Raw genomic sequence first — 16,980 nt, 5'->3', positions numbered from 1 at the left:
ATAAGGAAGGAACTTCAGTCTCATAGGTTAAAGTCAACTATTTGTTATTCCACCAGCCAATCTCGTCTGCAAATTTGGACATTTGTGTCTCTTGCTGAGGGCAAAACAATGGCTCCACCGTCATAAAATGAATTGTAAATTATTAGATGTGTCTTACATGTTAAAATAACTATAGATTCCCACTAAATATTCTCAATGAAATAAAAATAAAATAAGTATTCGCCTCATTTCAACCCAATTCCTTGGAGAGACAATCGTGACGGATGCCACCAAGATAGCTCTTTTAACTCTGACACCAGAAAAATGACAACACTCGTCATTTGTTTAAGTTAATTACCACAACAAAAAGTTAAATTGATGTCTGTTGCATTTACATTTCAGTTAATTTTTTTTTCTCAGTGATTTTTTTTACAGTGTGCTGTGGGCTGTCTGCCTCCTGATAAGGCTGCGTTAATGCTGTTACGGCTCCCTCTTATTACCAGCTCAGGAAGACAAATGCTGGGGCTGACGAACAATCACTGACAAGGAAAGAGCCACACATCATAATTGCCTTGTCACACAACAAATAACAGTCATCAGTAGGTGGACTGGAATAGCTTCAGGATGTGCCGGACATACAGTAATCAGCCGGTTTTACTCGACAGCTGCCCTGCTCTGCCTCGCAAAAAAACAAATAAATAAATAAATAACACGCTGATATTCTCATAATAATAGCTTGTTTTTGGAGTTTATAATTTCCTGGTCACGATATGATTAACATTTCCAACATGGTCATAAATATTCACTCAAAACCAATTTGTGTCAATTCTTAAACACATTCTGTTCAGTTTTCTCTCTTTGTTGACATTATTTTTGCCGAATGGGAGTGAGAAATTACCAAATTAATGTTGGAAATGTGTTGTTTATTCCTAAATCGCCTTAATACTTAGAAAATGATAATGGATTTAGTCCTCTAATGAATTGAAGATGAAGAAGGACGAAAACAAGCAAATTTTCATTTGGACAGTGGTTAAACTCAGTTGTAGGGTTTGTGTTTTATCTTAAATGAGCACAAATGCTTCTTTTGTTAATGTCATTTTAAACATATATGTATTTGTGAGTGTTTGTGAATGATTCATAGCTGATAAACTACACATCAAAGCACACAGGAGTGAAGTCATGAGTTCCTCTCATGAACTGAGTAGATCACAACCTGATATTGTATCGTTTCTGAAGAGAAAAGGCCTCAAGTTCTTTCGGAGTTCTTGCAAAGTGCCACTCGATTTCCCATAAAGTTTCAATGATCTGTGTTGTGAGAAAGCTGCGGATTCTGTTTGGCTTAATCTCACTGCTCATAAACAACCCCCTAAATCTGTTTACCACTGTGTCAGGGGGCATCATCGTCCTGGAATGAGGGAACATCAAAGGGGAAGCGTGTTTGTACCTGAGGTGCAATTCTTTCTGTCTCCAAAATGGATGCGACATCACTATGCAGAGCTGCCATCAGATAATGACAAGACTCTGCATGCCATTACCAATCCGCTGCCATGTTAAACCGTGGGCAGCAGATAGTGCTTTTATGCCTCTATTTTCTTTTGATGCAAAGCAATTCAAAAAAATAAAAAAATAAAACAGAAACACAAGTTTATATGACTCTGATTACAGAACCTCTTTCCAGGTTTTCTCATATTTCCGCTTTAGATGCCTTCATGCCCTCGAACACGAGCGGCTTCTGCCACAATCCCGCTATTAAAAACCCATGGTGCTTTCATTGTAATTGGGACGTGCAGTTATTTGGAGCAACACATTTTGATGTTCAGAATCTGTGTTCCCACCACATTTTTCATGAAAGTTTGTCTGTGTTTGATGGATTTTTTTGTGGCTGGCTGTGGTGCAGGATTGCATCATTATGGTGTTGACCCAAAGCAACGCAACCAAAAACTGGGTCACTCTGAGGAGCTCTGAGTCACGCAGCCTTGAGAAGTGAAGGAGCAACATAAAATCAACACAGTTGGCAAAAATCAATGACAAAATTAGTTGTCAACCAACTTATTTGTCGATTATTTGGTGACGTCATAGTGTGTGTCTCAGAACGCTTTGGCAGGTAAACATTACCGCTTACTAGGCTGAAAAATGTCTAATGTGCCTGAGGAGATTATACAAAAGCATGGCGGCCTTCTCACAGTCTGGGGACAGATGCTTTCTCAGTAATATCTGCTATTCCTGCTCCCACTTGCACTTCAAAGATTGGCCTTCTAAACATTCATGAAGTTTATTAAAACGCTCTACTGTTTTAATCTTTTTAACAATGTCTTTTTAAGGGACTGTCTTTTGTTTTGTATGTTTTTTTGTTTTTGCATAATGACAATAAAGCTTCTAATTTCTAATATGCTGTCAGAGGACCTGAGGAAAACAGATGAACCAGAAGTATTAACTGTGATTTCCACCAGTGCATTGCAAGCCTTGCCACCTGCCGGGCCTAAGTTGACCCCCTGAATCTGGTACAGGCATCAGGGAAGAAGTCACAGTGGGGCAGCTCAGTTGGAAACAGATATAATGGTTGGAAAGCTCCCCATCCAACACTGGAGGCTCCACTGAGGCAGCAACAGCAGCCCAGTGGCAGGTCAACTCCTGCAGCCAGTTTAACAAGTTTTTGTCACTAACAAGCCAACCTTAATACTGCAATCCACACAAAATCTGAAAAGTTATGGCCACAGTGTGGTAGCCAGCTAGCTGCCCCCTTCCTGGACCAGTGGACAATTTTGTACCGGCATTGTCGTTCTGTATATTGAACCCAGAGTACAGAGTTTAACAACTTCTCAGCATAATATATTGCAGCTGGGTGTCAGAAATTGCAGTTTTGTTACGAGAATCAAAAGACGCACATACCGTTTCTTACAAAAGTAGCATCTTTATTGTCTTTATTGTCTCATTCCACTTCAATTCACTAAATGGTACAACCCTGTTTTGATAGAAAAATCCAAACTAATTATATGATGGTGCTAATTTGGTCAAAAAAATCTCCCCAGCAGATTCACACGAAGAAATTTAAATAAACCCACTGCTCAAAAACTAATGTTACCAACAACCCCAGATTTGACAATAATTAATATTCATCATCTTAAAAAATGTTTTAATAAAAATCAGTCAAATTGAAGATGGTCATTTCAGTGATCTGAGGCGAAATGACCCTATTGTTAGTGAACACATTCCAAAAACTTACCTCATGCTAAATGTTAACACTGATCACTAAATGAGAGTCACTGAGTCATTGCACAATCCCTAATCCAGACAGTGGATTATTCACTGCAACAACTGGTAGATGAAACCATCAATACAGCCATATTAAAAAAAAGCCTCTACAGCCATAACAGTATTTACTCACACACACTCGGCCCTCTGAGCTCTTTCAGCCTGTCTGCATCGATGCCGAGGTGTACCTCCAGAATTAATATTAATATTCTTTGGCACAGAGTGAGTACAGTCATCACAAATTCATCAAGGAGACCTAACAAACTGAGCTTTTGTTCCCCGCAGCCTTTTGGAGCTGACATTTCCTCTCTGAGCGAGCGCTAAACCAGGTCAGCTCACAGCAATTGCCCGAAAGCGCAGGACACCACTGGAATCCAGAAAGGCGTTCTCCCTAATGGGAAAAGAGACGGAGCAACACTTCTACACCAAACTCCACAACCCAGCGAGAGACCGAACCAGGAGGCATTTCCCAGGGATGAGCAGTTATTTATTTGTGGATGTGTTTTTCAGCTATAAACCGGCGGCACAGATAAGGCCCACGTCATGTCTGGACAGAGCCGGTAAGAGCTCGATAAAGGGTGTTACTTTGAGCATTTAGCACTTTTAAAAAGTGACAAGGAAAATATGAGCAGTGGTCATGTGCACCTACAGTGTCTTCCTCCTCTTCCTGCAGAGTAAATTCATGCCTAAGTACAAAACAGGAAAACCTCCCACTCTGCCTTTGGTTTGCCACCTTTAAATCTTAAGATGCCAAATCCATCACTCTGTGCCGGTTTGCTCCCTGTTGATATTTTTTCCTTTAAAACAACAATGGGATGCAATTAGCATTTCAGTGACTCAGCAGTGTAATCAATGGTGAGAGGTACACACTCACTTAAAAGCTAAAAGTTACCTGCAAGGTGCAATATTATAATGTTTTTAAAGGCTGATCACCTATTCATTTTTCATTTTTTGTTATTTACTTTAACAAGAGATTTCAGACCAGCCATGTACTGTGAATGAGGTGCAGTTTCCAAAACACTGAATGGCACAACATGAGGCTGAATAATGACAGTGGTCGCATTCAAAACCATTCAGTGACATTTAAAAAGGGAAAAAAGGGGTTATTTCACTGTGTACAAGAGAATCAGTACCAAAATTACCTCTGCAGCCTCATGAAGTGCCCAAACAGTGAGGGTTAAGCTTTTAGCAGTTACAATCTGACTGCAAGTTCAAAGCGAAACTTTTCTAACTCAATTACCCAACAAAAAGAGCTGGAATTAAATTAAACAGGAAAAAAAAAGAAAAGAAAAACTTATTTCTGAGTAAAGCAGAAACTCAGAGCAGCAGAGAGATGAGACTAAATGTGTGTTTGAGATTAAATGTGAGATACCACAAGGATCAGTCTTGGGGCCCATTCTATTTAATCTGTCAGACCTTTCTCCGAAAAAAGTCTTTCAATACAGCTAAACTGCATTCTAAATATGTTTTGAGAGAAACAAAAATATGTTTCTAATAAACATATATTTGTCTGATTTCATTGCTTCACTGTCAGTCCTTTTCAGCAGACCAATCATATACTAGATGGGGTCATCATCATGATAATACAGAAAATAGAGAACAGTTAATTTAAACTGTGCTGTTTTTATAAAAGTAATCAAACAGCAAGAGATAAACAAAAGTAAACAGTGTGTGGAAACATGGAAACTTAGATAAATTGCTTCAAGTTTATCCAAATGAGATTAACAAATAATATTGATGCCACTGTTTTAAGTTTGCGGTACTTACATCATGAGATTCTAAATTCACCAATCTTAAAATCTGCATTGCTGCAATTTCATTTTAAGGGAAGTCAACTTGAAGTTTTCCTTTTTTTCAACTTCCATGTTTGCTGTACCCTAAATGTTTTGTCATTCTTTCCTTTTTAACTCTAGTCAAACAAAACAGTGGTTGAGTTGCAGCAGAAATTGTTGAAGAAACATGAACATCATGACATCAGATGCACAATGTTGAATCGTCCCGCCTCAATTACTGTAATAGCACAGAATTAGTGTAGTAACAATGTAGTACAATACAGTTTGTTTACCATGTGAGGTGTTGTAATAAACGACAATATGGGTTCTGCTAACCCTTTCAACATTTGTTTTTAGATCTGGACTTTGTTTGCGTTGTGCTAACTCCTAACTCTTACCAGCTAAACGAACAAGTTAGCAGATACAAGCCCTTAGTTTGCTCTACAATGGATATATTAAAAAGAATCAAAGACGTGCAGAGGAGCCGTTTCAGTCGTATCCTCTTGACTCAACTAAACCCTTCTCTGAATCCATTTGATGTGAATAAATTGCCTTCATTTTCTTACCACACAACCCTTGTGTATAGCTCATGTGACTATACAGGCAGACGTTTTCTCTGTGCCTGGTCTCTCCCTGAAGAATCATACAGCTGCAGAGCTCCTTCACACTATACTTCAGTGCCATCAAAGCCATTCAATAAGCCCTAAAAGCAATTTTAGATTTTTATTGACTTTTTAATGAAGATTATATACAGAAATCCTCTTATTAAAAAAGAAAAAAAAAAAAAAACCCTGACAGCCACTGCAGGATGATAGCTATATTTCAAAAGCGAGTGGTTTTCATAAGAGAATGAGAAAATCTGCCTAAAAACCACAGAACAGACGTGAGTGTGCTGCAGAGCGCTGCTTCACACAATGCATTGACCCGGCTGTTTAAGCCATCACTATTACAGATTACAGATCCTATTGGGATCTCGGCAGATTATAGTGTTTGGCTGATTGTGCTGTATGTTTGCTTTACTGTATGGAATTAGAGCAGGATGCTTCAGCAACGGGGAAAAAAGAATAAATAAATATTGAAGGCAGGCAGCTCACTCAAACACAATCAGCTGGAGATGTGTGAAGAATAATTCATGGTGTGTTCATGAGTGCAGAGGCAGGGCTGCCAACGCCGACTTAGATTCAAGTTTGATTCTCATCATTTGGACTTTTTTTTTTTCACACAATGACAGCAGATGGTTTGTATATTTTACTCGAGTCGGTGGATGGAGGCCCCCTTGGGCTTCACAGCAGCAGCTGGCTAAAGAACATGGAACTTACTTTAACAATGTTTGCCATTGTTGTATTAGATCCAGTCATACTTTAGCTCTGGAGATGCAACAGGACTCACAGAATAATCAAACATAACAATATTTTGATTTGTAAGGCATCACACTGTAGTTTTAATTGGCATGTTTGAATATATGATGATGCCATAAATTGTTTCTAAGCATTTACTTGGTTTATCACAAACAGAAAACACAAAGAGACTCTTGGCTTCTTTACTGCACATTATGCAGAGTCAGCTCCAAGACGTTTTTACCTAATGCTTAGCTCACTGCAAGCTGTAACCTTGCATCAATCGTTTTATGTAAATATACATCCACTTTGTTGACTGCACATAAGAAATGCCAGAGTGCTGCTACTTTAGTATTTCTTCAGGCAGCACAAACATGACATTAGGTGTGTATTGATTGGTGGAATACTGTTAAAGACCCTAAAAACTCACCTCTGTGGATTCAATTTGCATATTCAGAAGTTTCTTTCCATGAAAATAAACGGTTCAGATTGCCCATTGCTTTCTCTAGAATGTGCAGACCTATGAAGTTTCCGCCTCTAGCTCAAACACTGTACAACCACACAATGTCAAGTTGTAATATCGGAGTATTTCTGCTATACATGCCCCAACTGGAAAACACTTCCAACACTACAACACTGTCTGTGTGGATTCTCAGTCATGCATATCATGGTAATCCTGAGAGTTAAAGTGGACGGTAAGTGGACGTTGTACCTTTCATTGAAAAGAGCTGATAAAGCCTCTTGGATGAGTGGTGAAACATCTCCAAGAACCAAAAAGAGCGGTCCTGTAGCTTTTGACTGAAGCACGTAGGACACCGAGGAAGGAGAATGAGGCAGAAAGTCCCATCAAACAAGTTGATAGGATTGGTTTAGAAGGTTTGTTTCGCATGAAACTCCTGAAATCTGAGTTTGTGTTTTTGAAACTGCCATTGGTGCACTGTCGTATCAAGGGGGAAAAGCTCACTTACATGTCTTCTATAATATAAAAAAACACCATATGGTTCTGTTAACAAGGTAAAAACCTTGAGGCAGTCTTTCAAAATTCCTTATGCTCTTCATTTGGATGCTTTTGCAAATTAGGCCACTAGAAATTGGTCACTGTCCAAAACCCTAGTACATACTAGAGGTGTATTTGTATTTCTTAATTCTGCTGCAACTGCTGTACGTCTATCTGTCTGCTCTCATTTGAACATTTCAGCCAGTTACTGACTGCTGTACAGAAACTGGAATCGTTTGCTATGCTGGCAGCTGTGTAAGGCCAACATTTTGAAAACTGTACACCTGGTCACATTGTTTAACAAAATCAAGTACATTAAGTAAATCTTGCTTTTCCCCAAAGACAGTATAATAGAGAGAATCCTGAATACAAATCTATGGGGGAATTTCGTAACCTCTGCCCCAAAAACCAGGAAACATCCAGGCAATCGTGTTGTTAACTTAAGTGCAGCCTCATAATAAATACGTTTTTAAAAAAAAGGCTTTTTAAACTTTATTTCGGGGAAAAGTCACCAAACCTCTTAACCCTCTGAACCCAAAGCAGTTCCTGAACATTGCATTTATTGTGTTCCTGTCATTCATTTGTCACTGCAATATAAAGTCCTGCATTTATATGGCAACTGAACAACGACGGCTAGAAGGAGAGAGAACTCAAAAATGTTGCTTGGGCAGTACGACACTGTAAAAATGCCACAAATCACTACTAAGCCTAAGTCACTAGTGACTCCCTGGTTGCACCACAGAGCACAGAATTTTTTTAGTTTTTTACAGACTCTAGTTAAAGCAAACTGTTCGTTCTTTTGGCACATTGTTAACTGCCTTGCAAACCTGCCAGCAGATTTGGGATTTCAGAGTGGGGAAGCATGTTTTTTTATCAGATTTGACTGGTGATTTCGTTAATGTTTTATGTCCCAGTGAGGGTTGAAGTTGCAGTTCTTGCTCTCTTCGAATTCATTCCAACGGAAGCCTGATCTTGTTAGCCTTCAAAAACTGCCCAGGGTTGACACTAAGGTGGCCAAGTGTGGAGACTTACCTAGAAGGACCTTGCTATCACCCAGTCCACAGCAGGAGAGGGCTTTCATGGCTGATACACATGAAAAAACATGCAAAAAAAACAAAACAAAACTGTGTGATGTTTGAAAAGCGCTTAGATGTTTATGGAGCAAAATCACACCAAATAATGTGGGCACTAAAGCGATTTCCACTCAGTCACAGATGCCAGTGGATGGTTCATCACTCATGGAAATCGCCTCCTGCTCCCGATGTGCAGCCAGCACATCAAACACTCCAAGCAGTGATGAGTTCTCACTTCAGAAACAGACATCTCACCTTCTCTGCTGCTCAGCTTTCCCTTCCCCTGCACACACAGATGTGCACGAAAATGCCACAAATCGCTCCAACCGAGAGGGAAGGAGGCTGGAAAGTTGACAACCGAAACACTAATCAAAAACAAATCCCCGCTGAAAGGAATTCTAGCCAAGTATTCATCATTCATTTCTGACTGCGAAATCCCCCTTTTTGGCATTTCACCACGCCATTGTTTCCAGCCATACCTGTGCATGTTTCCCCTCATATGCACTCTCAAATCCTGTAATGCGGAAATATGAGCAGGGGTTTTTGCCGGCGTGACAACACATTTCTGGGAATTTCAAACAGAGCCAAAGAGAAAAAAAGCGGTCAAATTGGGTTTTTAGAAAGTAATGAAAAACTGAAACTGATAGAATCTGTCTTTAATGTTTGCTTTAACTGTCTGTCAAAGTTCAGAGTAATATTTTTATGAGTCAGTTCCAACTGGAGTTCATAAGCGGACAGTTCGATCGCTGCTTTCATAATATTCCTCCAGCCCTGCAGTCACTGGGGGCGAGGAGGGGCTGAAACAGAATGTGACAGTCATACTAAGTAGCAGGTAAAGCCGAAGGGCCGAGCAGGTGCAGCAACATGCATCATAATAACAGAATCCCTTTGTTCACGGCGGCACTAAAATAATCACACCATTGTGACAGACAAAGTGAGAGAAAGACCGAGATGGTGGAGATCATCCACGCGACTGGTTTTGAGCGTTTTAGTCATCCTCCGCCTCCGGAATCTAAATCCAGAGACTGTGAGTCCAAATCCTGGAGCTCAGGGTGTATTTTTGGAGAGCTGGTCAAGTAAGTGAGCTGGTAATTAATTGTTCTGCCATGTTAAATGATACTTTCCAAAATCCTCTGTACTCCAGCTGAATAATGAAGACTCTCTGGCCTGACAGTTTCTCTTTGTCAAGGCCCAGATTCACAGTGGGACATTAAGAAATGAAAGGTTCCCTAAATTCTTACATGATAATCAATTATACACAGAAGCCCGCATTTGCATCTTTATCCGTCTTTTTCCCCTCCTGCTTTAGTGTACTTAATCATATTTAGGAAAGACGTATCACTCAACACTGTGCTGCGGAGTTTCTTTTTGTAAAAGATGTACTGTTTTCATTCATTAATCAGTGCCAGTTGCTGCTACTTTGCAGTTTTCTCAGTTGCTGTTAAGACACTGTTAATGACACTCAGGTCTTCGTGCACTAATGCATCATGGTAAAAGCCTTTCAGCATACTGTGGAGCATACTGTGTTTCCTCACTGTTATACTTTTGAAATCACTGGGAAGCTTTTCATGTAAAATTCCTAAAGAAAAAAAAAAAAATCTGTTTCATTGCTGGTATTTTAAGAGCGATCCAAAAGTTGTCAAAGTAGGAGCAATTCCAGGAAGTGGAACTATTTTGGGACTAATAGAGTTTAGAGCTGAAAGGACAATTCATTAGTTTTTAAACAGGCGGAGGGATAGTAATGATTAATTTTTAATTGGCATATTTGTTAGAAATGAGTTACTGGAATAAGAATATTAAAGGGAGAAAATCTATTTTGCATTCTAATCATGACCTTTATTTGGCAGCGGTGCGACACATCCTTTAGCACATGTGCTGTAATATTTACTGAGGATTTCTCATGTACTCACTGCTGCAACAATGTGGCAGTAAAAGCAATGCGTATGATTAATTGTTGTTGCAAGTACCTTGATTTTTACTTTTTCTTTTCTTCAAATGTAACTGGGTTGATTTTGTGCAAAAATCAAGCTTTAATCAGCATATGAAAAATGTATTATATTCATTTCAGTTATTAATTGATTATTGATCATTAACTTAGCTGACTATCATTACAATTTGCAGCCCTAAACAGAAGATTTGCAGCTACCTATACTAATAATAACTAAGTCATTTAAAAACAAAAAAGAATTAACAACAAACTTTCCCATTTACATTTTTTTTAAATTTTTGAACTGTTGAAGATGTCATCCCAATGTTTTATTTAACTGTGAAATTACAACCAACTGTGACCAAACGGTTAATATACTGATTGAACAAATGTGCCATGTTTCTATGGTCTGCATACTAGTAGAAGTTTGAGTATTTATATACAGCATATGTTGTGGAAAATGAATGTTTACATGTGATGGTTTCATGTGAACACGTAGATGCGGTTTAATACGGCGGGACAAATTTTGGGAAATGCACACGGGGTATTTTGTTGATGCAGATTAATCCCTTGAAGTATGAATAAAAGATATTAGGAGATGGAATAAAATACTATGGATATAGCTGTACAGCTGTGTGATTTGGGGATGCCCATTAGGGAGGAGTAAATGGTGAGAATCCTCTCATTATCCCATCGCCTCCCTCTCCATCTCTGCTCCCCTTCAGCATTGTTCAAAAGCATCCCCCTCTTTGAAAAATGGGTTTCTGTGTCTCTTTTTGAAGAGGAGAAAAACACGTTCCACCACGGAGTTTTCTTTTGAAGAGGCCTTTTTCATTCCGCTATAGCCATTGTATAATTTCTCTTTATACTTGTTGGACTGATGGCGCAACTTCACACAGGAAAAATCCAAAGTGAAGAAAGTTTTCCTCTCTTGTCGGTTTAGATATTACGGGAGACGGTCTGCCAGTCAGAGAGCTGTCAGCTCGGTGTGATACAATGACACACCCCACTACTAATGGGAGGTGGATTTTGGTCACTAACACAAGTAAAAAAAAACATTATTCTCTGTAGCTGCATCTCTTTAATTTGTGGCTGGTATACAGCAGACAAAGTTTCATGTCATCAGTGTGTGCAAGGTGACACAATGACTACCAGTGCTTTTGCAAATGTGTTGACAGCAGGTAAACAGAGGCGTCTTTCTATAAATAATGCATTAGGAGTTTGGAACATGTGCATGGCAACCCACGCAAACATGTTTTTTTTATTTTTAAAAGTAAATAGGACGGGGCATTACACATTAATATGCCTAATGAGAAGTGTGTTGTTTGTGACGTCGCCTTCCCAGAAAAATTTGAGGCAAATAATCCCTTGAATACAATTACTCATGTCCTGTAATTAACATAAGGCTTTCATAGAGAAAATGTTTATCACTCTTAGAGAGGCCTAAGCAGCAACTTGGAAAATGAGTCACTTTCTCAGCCCACATAGCTTTAAGCAAGGAAGGGAAAGCAAATATAACATTACCTTACCTTCTCCTGCCTCTCTCATTATCTGGGTTTAGTAATGTTTAGACTAACAGCATGTACGGTATAAACTAAACACTGGACTTTACATGAGAATAAAACTAACAATATTCTCCTTGTTGCAAACTTGATACACAAGATTTCAAACTATTGCTGCAACAGGAAATCTGTTTTGCTTCCCAACCTAACCTCCACTGCGGATTATCTTTCTATTAGCATTTTAACATTTGCAGGGTATCACCCTTGCCAGTAAACAATGTCAACAGTATTTTCTCAAGCACATCACAAGCACTTCAGTTTCCTATCAAGGCAGAGTCTTGTGCCACAAATTTTGGATGCATAAACACTTGAGTGATGCATAAAGTCATTCAGCACCGAGTGCAGAGCACTTTAGGATACTGGCAGTTTACTTAATGTTGTGCTGGAAGAGGGGAGTCTGAAGAAAGTTAAAATAATTTAACATGTGCAACTTGGGCAAAATGGGAGCTAATACAACCCTCAAACATCAGGCGTACTTAATACTCATAGATTATCGTCTCAGGCGGATGTCTTTTATTCTGCAGAGCTCCAGAGTGCAACCGCATGCAACCAAATCTGTGAAATGTGACTAAACGCTTTCATTGTTCGCACCGGTGCACCAGACATTTAGCAGGTCTGTCTTTATGTGTCTCTCGCCCATGTAGATGAAATCTCTCAACTGACGTAAATCTAACATTACGATGCCTTATTTCACTCTTTTTAAAATAAATCTTGTGCACATCGTTGGTCATGTGGAAACTATAAATTGGCGTTTATCTTGAGATTCTATGATTGCAGAGGAGGGAATCAAATTAAATGATAATCTAATGTGATTTTCTTTCTATTCTCTCTCTCTCTCTCTCTCTAGGAAAGGTGACTGTTGTCGACCCAGTCTGACATGCTAATGTCAACAAGCAGTCAAACAAAGACGAGTGATTGTGAATTGGTAGCAAATGAGCCACTGAAGACAGATTCAATCAGAAAGTTATTTTCTTGTCTATATTTTCTGTGACCAATCAAACCATCAGAACACTCAAGGGTTTGGCCTTCACTAAGTGGCAAAGGAAACAGCGAGAGCAGTTGTTGAGGACTCCTTGGCACAAGTGCTAATTTTCCCACAGTCACAAAAAGGTTGGGCATTTCAGCTGTAATTTTTACCATGGCAACCGGAAGAAACTGCAGACATGGTGGTGGGATTGTGTAGAGAAACATGTGAAGAATTTACAGTCTTCAAAATCCAGACAGAACTAATAATGCTGTATCCCTTTTTTGATACTTGTATCTATACAACTACTGCCAAACAGTATTATTGACAAACTTTCTTGATTTAATGAGTAAATTCATAACTAAGTGTGCCAGTCCTCAGCGCTCCCTTTACTATTTTAACTATTTAGTAGGAGAGCTGAGGCCAATCAGCTGAGTCAGACGGTCCTGATTAAATCTACATGATGCTAGAAACACAAAAAAAAAGCATAAAAATAAATGTAGAAACACAAAGTATGAAAAGCTCCACATAAATACAACAGATTGGTATAATTCTGTTCTTTTTTTGTTACCTGCATGTGTTTATTCTTCATAAATATGTGTTTGTTTCTGCATTTATCTGTGCGTTTAGTTATACTTTAGTCATTTTTTTGTCCTCCAAAGAACAAAAATCTACCAAAACAATTTAAACCTGTGTTCATCACTGTTGATCATAACAGTGTGCATGAGGGGAAAACCAACCTCACCAGGCAGCATTTCTGCTCCATGTTCAGACTCAACACGAGCTTCATCGTTTTGACTTCTTGACGCTTCGAAGGTGGGACAGTGACTGATTACTCAGCTCCTCTGATTGGTTATATGACTCATGCTGATTGGTAATTGCAGATGCTGACTGATTACCCTAATGGTGCTGAGCCTTGACAACTCTTCATTTTTTCAATTTCTATTCAGCACAGCGGTCCACTGTAAGCCCCCACAGCCGGCTAAAGGAAGCTGTTTCAAGATAAAGTGAAACATTTTAACATAACGTACAGAAAAAGGCAGATTTTCAGCATTTATTCACATAGAGAGACAACAGTGACTAAACAAAGTGTAGTAAATGTCAACACTGAGTTCCACAATGAAGGGGTCATTATAAATGTCACTCAAGAGTTGAAGCATACTGATTTATATAAATACATCAGAGGGCAGTGGTGCAAAGTAACTAAGTACTTTTACTCAACCACTATACGTAAATAAAATGCGAGTGTTTATGGACTTTACTTGAGTGTCTCCACTTTCTGCTACGTTTTACTTCTACTCTACTACAATACAGAGGCAAATATTGTACTTTTTTGCGCTACACTTATCTGACTAATTTGCATAGTCAGATAGATAATACAAAATATAATCAACAAATAAAATATGATGCCTTATTATTAGATTAAGTTGAAACTTTACTGATCCCCATGCAGGGGGGACTTTACAGACTAACCAGCAGTACAAGTTTAACTCAGTGTCACCTCAATCAGCTGCAACATTAAAGGGAGAAACTTAAAAAATGCACCAATGTTTATCCATCTATTAATGTCATAAGCATTATTCTGAAAGTGACCATTCTGCATAGTGGGTACTTTTGCCTTTGGTGCTTTTTTATTTATTTATTTTTGGATACTGATAATTGTTGTCTTGGATGTTAACTGTAGTATTTCTACACCGTTGTACTGAGGGACAATGAGAGATCATCTGGAAACTGTGGAATCTTTGGATTTGCTGGGTTTATCTCCGTAATATAATTCTGTAAGGTTTTCAAACTACAGTGTGAAGTGCCTCGGAATGACGTATGTGAACATAAATACAACTTAATGCCACATTAGATGCATGGATTTTGACAAACTGCAAAGTGATCAAGGTTTGTTATACCTGTTGACAAATGTTGTTTCATTCATGTATCCATTTAGTTTGAGATAACTGTTAAATTAGAATATATTCCTACTTCTTTAATATGTCTCATCATCTAAAATATACATTCTAAGGGTAATATTGTCATAACAAATTCCTCGAGCCATCATGTTGCAGCCTGGTGCTGATTTCTCTTTCGCAATTGTCTGGTGCAGCAGAAGAAAATGCAGACATGCCTCAGTGAGGGAAAGAAAGCATTTGCATCTGGAAAATTCTGCCGCCTCTCACTGCCAGCCACACAAGCAGGACAGATTTCACTTCACAAAGTTCACCCACTTCAGTCACACTACAGAAAAGTCAACACTCTCAGCGCCAGAGTTCATTTACATTTCACATCTCTTTTTCGCCCTGGAATACTTTCTGCATCAATCATTAAACTAAATTCACTGAAGCTGAATTCTGTGTGTAATTTAACCAAAAAAACAAACAAACAAAAAAAAATCCGAAACCCCCGAAATCCAAACAAGTAAAACAGCTTTCGACAGGCTCGGCTATTGTTTCGACAAGCATAAGTTTTCAGAGTAGCAAACAAATAGATTAGAAGGAATTTCAGTCTGTATTTCTATGCAGCCAAAAAGCTGATTTTTAGAGAACAAAGAACTAAGAAATCATGCTGTGCACACACATTGTGCCGTGAGCCAGCTAGAAATCATTCATTTGGTCCCTTTTGGATGAAGAGAACTTTCTAATTTGATGGTGCTTTCTTTCCCATGAATCATTGTCGTTCGTTTTTCACAACAAGTGGCCGTGTATTAAGACATCCTTGCCCGTCAACAGCCAAATCTCATCTGACAGAGCCTTAAACCCCACTGGTGCACAGCAGGGGAAAAAAAAGAAGAAGAAAAAAACATGTTGCTGCCTTTGTGTCCATAGGAAAAGAGTCACACAAATGAAAATGTGCAATTTAACACACGACTGGAAACAGTCATCACTGCCCCAGCAGCAACATCTCTGTTAACTTCTCATTTCTATCGAGCCTCTACTTTGCATCCAACGTGATGCTTTCTCCTTTGCCTCTGCTTTCAGTAACAGTGAGATGTTTGTGACAGCAGCATAATGGAAAACCACCTTACAGCGCCGCAAACGGCAGGATTTCTCTCCAAAGTGTTAGATTATAGGTGATATATTGTCTTTCACTTGGTACTCGCGAAATGACCTTGTTTATTGGAGTGGTTTCGCAGGCTTTGAAGCGAGGAGACATCGCATCCTATTGATGGATTCTGTATGCAAACACAACACTGTGGCAAATTCAGCTTCCAACATGAGCTGAATGAACAAGGCGCCTGCTTCAACCTTCGACTGTTTCACACCGGTCTGCACCAGCAGGAGAGACAAAACTTGTTTTTCTATCATTTTTCTTTGGTAACAGTCAGGAGAAAATACAGCAACAAACTCCAAAAAAAAAAACATCTAAGCAATTTATCTTGTACATTTTGAAAACACTTTTTAATTAGACTCCAACGCCGTTTCATTCTGTACCAGCACAAACACACAGCTTGGAGTCACATCTGGTGCAGCTAAATACCTAAAAGGAACAATGTTTAATATTTTACTGCTTTGTGGACCGAATTTGAGCTGCAAATTATCTGCTATATCACAGTTTGACTTTCAAAGTCTAAAAGCTTGTATAACAACTGTTCCGTATAGATTGAAATGCTTCAGATCCTCAGGCGTTTCAACCCACGCCCCAAGTGTGCCCCAAGAACACCAGAGCTGTGCTCGTTAGAAAAGGATTTCCAATAACTAGATTAATCGTCCTGGGCTGAAGGTGCAGTTTTTCAGGAATCTTTTTTTTTTTGTTTTTGATGATAATGAAGATCTTTGTTCTCACAGTGAGGTTTGAAAGACATGTTAGAATTATTGTTTTTTAATGGGCAAAATTACACCATTTATCAGAGCCAGAAACTATAAGAATGTTGGATTTTCAACTTTCTGACAATACATGAACGCAAAACTTAACCAACACTAAACTTAAAATTGTGATATTTCATCAAAATTACTTGCTTCTACATGTCACATGTTTAAAATATGCCAAAAAATAAACCAACTGCTCTAACCAAATCCTGCATAAAACAAGGAATTCTGGGGTTCTCGCTACAACCGTGCAGCCACAAGGGACTCCGTCGCAACCAGCAGCCACATGATAACAGTTTTGGGACTTTCTGGTAGAACTGCAG

This window comes from Stegastes partitus, unplaced genomic scaffold, assembly GCF_000690725.1.
Source record: "Stegastes partitus isolate 25-593 unplaced genomic scaffold, Stegastes_partitus-1.0.2 Scaffold325, whole genome shotgun sequence".
Classification (NCBI taxonomy): domain Eukaryota; kingdom Metazoa; phylum Chordata; class Actinopteri; family Pomacentridae; genus Stegastes; species Stegastes partitus.
This window is presented reverse-complemented; position numbering follows the sequence as displayed.